This window comes from Staurois parvus, unplaced genomic scaffold (genome assembly GCF_062004578.1).
Source record: "Staurois parvus isolate SC_StPar_1 unplaced genomic scaffold, SC_StPar_1.0 ptg001787l, whole genome shotgun sequence".
In the NCBI taxonomy this organism is placed as follows: domain Eukaryota; kingdom Metazoa; phylum Chordata; class Amphibia; order Anura; family Ranidae; genus Staurois; species Staurois parvus.
In genome coordinates this window covers 1,442,922-1,448,921 of record NW_028319583.1, presented here as the reverse complement: position 1 = coordinate 1,448,921, position 6,000 = coordinate 1,442,922, and the positions used below count along the sequence as shown (strand labels likewise).

The 6,000-nt window shown below is 52.5% G+C and overlaps 2 pseudogenes; one reads left to right on the top strand and one right to left on the bottom strand.

The window, feature by feature from the left end:
- Positions 1-2,045: 2,045 nt before the first annotated feature.
- Positions 2,046-2,178, bottom strand: LOC149434292 (U2 spliceosomal RNA; annotated as a pseudogene).
- A 633-nt stretch (positions 2,179-2,811) lies between these two features.
- LOC149434291 (U2 spliceosomal RNA) lies at positions 2,812-2,927 on the top strand (annotated as a pseudogene).
- The last annotated feature ends 3,073 nt before the right edge of the window (positions 2,928-6,000 follow it).

Here is a 6,000-nt window from a genome sequence, read left to right as displayed (position 1 = left end):
AGGGACCATGGGTCCACTGGGAGGACAAATGAGTGTACCTCCTCAGAGGGGGAAGTGCGCACTCCTGAAGCATGTACACATCACTCTGCTGTGTGGAAAGAAAGGTCAGCACAGTCTGCCTCCTAGACACGTCCTTTATGCTCCTCACATTAATGGAAAAGATAGATATCTCAGCCATCATGGGAAAGAGATGAAGGGGTTAGTCGGCAGGGGCTGTGCTTACCTCCCCTGGGGAGGGGGGGCGACCTCTGTGACCTCTGCAGCCTGACAGGTGTCCTGGCCCAGACCAATCTGATTGAGGACCTCGTTGAGGACCTCATTGAAGTCGGTGGAGAGATCTGGTTCCGACTGGGTCAGAGCCATCTCTTCCTCCACCTCTTCTTCCTCCAGCGTGTCGAGGTCCTCCCCCACGGGGTCGGGGCCTGCGGCATTCTGGAGGACGGCAGGCCGCTTGGTGGCAGAGGAGATGTCCTCCGCCGCCGGGCTGGCCTGCTCCTTCTTCCGCTTCCTGTACCCCGCCGCAGAGTTGCTGACAGGGGTGACAGGGGGGAGGGGCGGGAAGTCCTCCTGGGAGGACAGGTCCGGGGGGGGTGGGGCAGGGGCAGGGGGGCAAGGGGGGGTAGGGGCAGGGGGACCAGGGGCCGAGGGGCCGGAGGCCGGGACAGAGGGACCAGGGGCAGGGGCAGGGGGGCCAGGGGCAGGGGGGCCGGGGGCGGGGGGACCAGGGGCAGGGGGGGCAGGGGCAGGGGGACCAGGGGCAGGGGGGGCAGGGGCAGGGGGACCAGGGGGGGGGGGGCCAGGGGCAGGGGCAGGGGGGCCAGGGGCGGGAGGGCCAGGGGCAGGGGCAGGGGGACCAGGGGCAGGGGGACCAGGGGTCTGGGGGGGGTTCCTCTTACCCGGGTCCTTTGGAGGCTTTTGTGGCGCTGGTTTGGTGGCCGGGCCCTTGCTCAGGGCCCCGGCGTACGTCCTGCTTCTTTCTGGGCAGTCTCTGTAGACGTGCTCGGACCGTCCACAGAGGTTGCAGGTTCTGGACCTTGGGCAATCCTTGGTCTCGTGACCTGCAGACCTACAGAACCTACAAGAAAGCACACTGCATTCCTTACCCTCGTGCCCCGGCTGGCCGCACTTGCGGCATGACTGGGGTAGGTCCGGGTAGTGTAGGAGTCCTGATGACGATCCCAGGGAGAAGCATTGTTGCAGGTGTTGGAGATCTCCAGCGGGACGATCTCTTAGTAGCCTGCAAAACACAGCCCACTTACCAGTCCAGAAGCCGTTGGTGTCTAGTATCCGGACTGGGTCCTTCAACACGACACAAAACCTTTGGAGGTAGGTGGCGATGTCTCTGCCGGGGACGTGAGGGTTCCTCATGGACACCGTGATCCTTCTTTCGTCCCTTTGAATGGGAGAGTTCGCAGCGAACTTCCGGAAGAGGGAGTCGGGTCCAGCGGTCTTCACTGCCTCCCAGTACCTTCTGCACACCTGTAGTGAGACAAAGGTGACCAGGAACATACCTCTCACAAAGGACTGCACCGACAGGGTCTCTGCCTTGCTAAATCCCTGCTCGAGTATCATCTTCTTGCCGAAGACTTCCGGGGTCATTTCCGGGATTCTGCCATCCACCTCTTTCAGCCGCAGCACGACTGTCTGCTTCATCCAGGGCTCCAAGGGAGGGAGACCGTCTGCAGGGCCGGGGCGGTCTGGGGTGGAGGTGGAGGCGGAGGCGGCTTCTCCCGGGGTCTTGGCGGTGGTGGCGTTCTGTGGCTTCTTCACGGTCTGTTTCTTCCCCATCTTGGCGCAGAGGAGTTCAGAAGGGCTTCCCAGGGATCTTGGTCGGGTTCCTTCTCCTTCTTCTTCCTCGGCGGCTTCACTCTCGCTTGCTTAGCCTTTGAAAAGGCTATTGAGCGTCTACTGCCCGGAGGTAGTAACGCAGAGTGAACAAGGGGGGGGGAAGATCACAAACTCGTTCTGTGTGGGGGCTAAGCCTCAAACCCAATAGCAGCAAGTAGGTGAAGCCGGATTTAACCGACGATCCTACAAGGCCGAGAAGAGGGTACCCCACACAGACCAAATGGCTTGGATAGATACAAGTGTTTCTCAACGTCCTAGCTGGAAGCCGGGACACCCCTAAAGGCAAGGTCGATACTACACTTGATCTTAGCCAAAAGGCCGAGAAGCGATCCTTTTCCTGCGTGTAGTACTTCATCTCATCCAATAGATGGCAGACTTTTCCTGAGTGTAGTACTTCATCTCAGCCAATAGTTGTCAGACTTTTCCTGCGTGTAGTACTTCATCTCATCCAATAGATGGCAGACTTTTCCTGAGTGTAGTACTCCTCACAGCCAATAGATGGCAGACAAAGGGAGATTCCCCCTTCCCCCTACTCCCCCTTGCGTGTCTTTGTCCTTTCAATAAAGCTTCGGGCCTGTGCTTCCCCCTTTTTTCCCCCTTCCCCCCCCCCCCCCCCACACACCCCGATGCCTATTGTAGACTGTAACGTTTGGTTTTTCGTTTTTGCATGATTTTGTGACATTAGTAAAAAGTATTGTGTATTAGGATGCTACGGTTTTTGGGGTAAGCGGCGTTATGCATGACGTGGTCTGGAGATCCGTCCTCCATGCACATCACGTCAGGCATCATACCGCTGAGCGAATGTATTTATTTCTGAATGTATTTATTGTATGCCTGGAACTGTATTGCTATGTGGTGCGCTGCGTCGCAGTACAGGGTGAGATGTACCCCGATTACACATATCATGTTGTTTTTGATGCTTCTGTAATAAAAGTATCTTTTCAATCAAAAAAGTATCCTAGCATCGCTTCTCGGCCTTTTGGCTAAGATCAAGTGTAGTATCTGTTCTTATCAGTGTCCAGTGGGGGTGCTCCCGGCCATTCTAGCTTTGCGGGGATGGCTGTTGTATAGTACCCTCACTGGTATGATGGGGGTCCGGAAGGCTAGTAGAGGGACAGAAACCAGGGAGTGCCATGATTCGTTCTAGGGCCTTGGGAGTAATTCCTCTGGGAAGACTGGAAAGACCCAGTACCTCCTGATCTGAACATGCTACCTTGGTCTGGCCAGGGGCTGGGGAGGCAAAAAGTCCGCAAACTCAGTGCCCCCTGGGGAAGACGCGCTCAGGGGTGTCACTAGTAACACTTGGGTGTGGGACCCCACGGTGTGAAGATGACACTCGGCCACGGTTTTTACACATCTTTTTGCACAGCGCCCTAAGGACCAGGCCTTTTGGCTAAGTCCAGGGCAATTTTTGCTACAGGCCTCAGGGCCTGGTCTGTGCACATTTCTATTTTCTATTTATTATGCACTCCCACGTCTTGTCACTTTTTACTTTACTTTTGTGTGTGTTTTTCACGGATGGAGGGTGTGGGTCCTCGGGCCTACCCTGAAGTCTAGGGGGAGGATGTGTGGCCTTTTGGTTCCTTCCTCCCCTGATCCCTAGGGTGTTTTCTCTTCGGGAGAGCCCCCTTGCCTAGTACTGGATGTCCAGCTTCGGCTGGGCATAAGGAACGGTGGTCCACCAGGCCTTTTGGCCAGGAGGACCAAATGGGAACCTTGTCCCTGTCAGGAGCTTCGTGCCCCGGGGGATCAGGGTAACGGTTCAACCCCTCCGGGGGTAGGACAAACACACCCCTAAGTGCACTTTTTCGTGTGGTGTTCGCACTTGCACTTTTTTTGTGATCACTTACAGGTTTTTCGTTGTAGTTTGCACGTTTGCGGAGTTAAAAAAAAAAAAAAAAAGTATCCTAGTTGGTGCTAGCTAAAAATAAAAAAGAGAGATGCAAATTAGGGTGATCATGGTTTTTTGCAATTGGATGACCTCTAGTGGCTGAGATGAAGTACTACACTCAGGAAAAGTCAGCCATCTAGTGGCTGAGATGAAGTACTACACTCAGGAAAAGTCTGACATCTAGTGGCTGAAATGAAGTACTACACTCAGGAAAAGTTTGCCATCTATTGGCTGTGAAGAGTACTACACTCAGGAAAAGTCTGACCTCTAGTGGCTGAGATGAAGTACTACACGCAGGAAAAGTCTGCCATCTATTGGATGTGAGGAGTACTACACTCAGGAAAAGTCTGCCATCTATTGGCTGAGATGAAGTACTACACTCAGGAAAAGTCTGACATCTAGTGGCTGAGATGAAGTACTACACGCAGGAAAAGTCTGCCATCTATTGGCTGTGAGGAGTACTACATGCAGGAAAAGTCTGCCATCTATTGGATGAGATGAAGTACTACACTCAGGAAAAGTCTGCCATCTATTGGCTGAGATGAAGTACTACACTCAGGAAAAGTCTGCCATCTATTGGATGAGATGAAGTACTACACGCAGGAAAAGTCTGCCATCTATTGGATGTGAGGAGTACTACACTCAGGAAAAGTCTGACATCTAGTGGCTGAGATGAAGTACTACACTCAGGAAAAGTCTGACCTCTAGTGGCTGAGATGAAGTACTACATGCAAGAAAAGTCTGCCATCTATTGGATGTGAGGAATACTACACTCAGGAAAAGTCTGCCATCTATTGGATGAGATGAAGTACTACACTCAGGAAAAGTCTGACATCTAGTGGCTGAGATGAAGTACTACACTCAGGAAAAGTCTGACATCTATTGGCTGTGAGGAGTACTACACTCAGGAAAAGTCTGCCATCTATTGGCTGAGATGAAGTACTACACTCAGGAAAAGTCTGACCTCTAGTGGCTGAGATGAAGTACAACACGCAGGAAAAGTCTGCCATCTATTGGATGTGAGGAGTACTACACTCAGAAAAAGTCTGCCATTGGATGTGAGGAGTACTACACTCAGGAAAAGTCTGCCATCTATTGGATGAGATGAAGTAGTACACTCAGGAAAAGTCTGACATCTATTGGCTGTGAGGAGTACTACACTCAGGAAAAGTCTGACATCTAGTGGCTGAGATGAAGTACTACACTCTGGAAAAGTCTGCCATCTATTTTTGATTGAAAAAGATACTTTATTACAGAAGTATAAAAAAACATGATACTCGTTATCGGGGTACATCTCACCCTATACTGCGATGCAGCGCACCACATTGCAATATAGTTCCAGGCATACGATAAATACATTCAATAAATACATTCACTCAGCGGTAGGATGCCTGACGTGATGTGCGTGGCGGACGAATCCCCAGACCAACACGTCATGCATAACGCAGCTTACCTCGAGACCATAGCATCCTAAGACAAAGAACATTTCCTACCGTTAAAAAGTCATGCAAGATACGATTATTACAATATACAATAAGCATCGGGTGTGAGGGGGGGGGGGGGGGAAGAAAGGGGGGTCACAGGCCCGAAGCTTTTTTGAAGGGACAAAGACACGCAAGGGGGAGTAGGGGGAAGGGGAGATCTTCAGACGTCCTCTTCGTCCTTAAAGTCCATCAAGGTATAGTCTCTGAGCAGACTGAGGATCAGTCTGCGGCAGTCCTCAATGGACATGCTCTACCGCTGGTGGATGAGGCGCTTCCTGGCGCACCATAAAGCGTCCTTAAAACAACACAGCACCCGCCAGGCGCTGTCAATGTCCTCCAGAGAAAAAGTTCCACAGAAAAGTCCATTCAACACCCCAAAGTGTGTGATGGCTGTCTGTGGCACAAAGTCCTTGAGTTCAGGTTCCAGGGCCCTCAACAGGTCCTGAGCAAAAGAGCACTCCCAGAAAACGTGATGAGCCGTTTCCTCGTGGATGATGCAGAAGGGGCAGTGTCTGTATCTGCTCAGGTTCCTGGCATGCATAAATGTCCTGAGAGGCAACCCCCCTTGGATTGCCATCCATGCCAGGTCCTTGTGCCTGTTGGTGAGGATGTTTGAAGAAACATTCCTCCAGACCACCTTGCAGGTGTCTGAAGGCAGGCCTGGAACCGACTCCAAAATGTCACTTGCTCTGATGAGCTTGTAAATGATCTTTGGCTTCCACAAGTCAGGCTTGACTCCCTGTAGCCCCTGCTGCTTGATAAACTTGAAGGTATCCA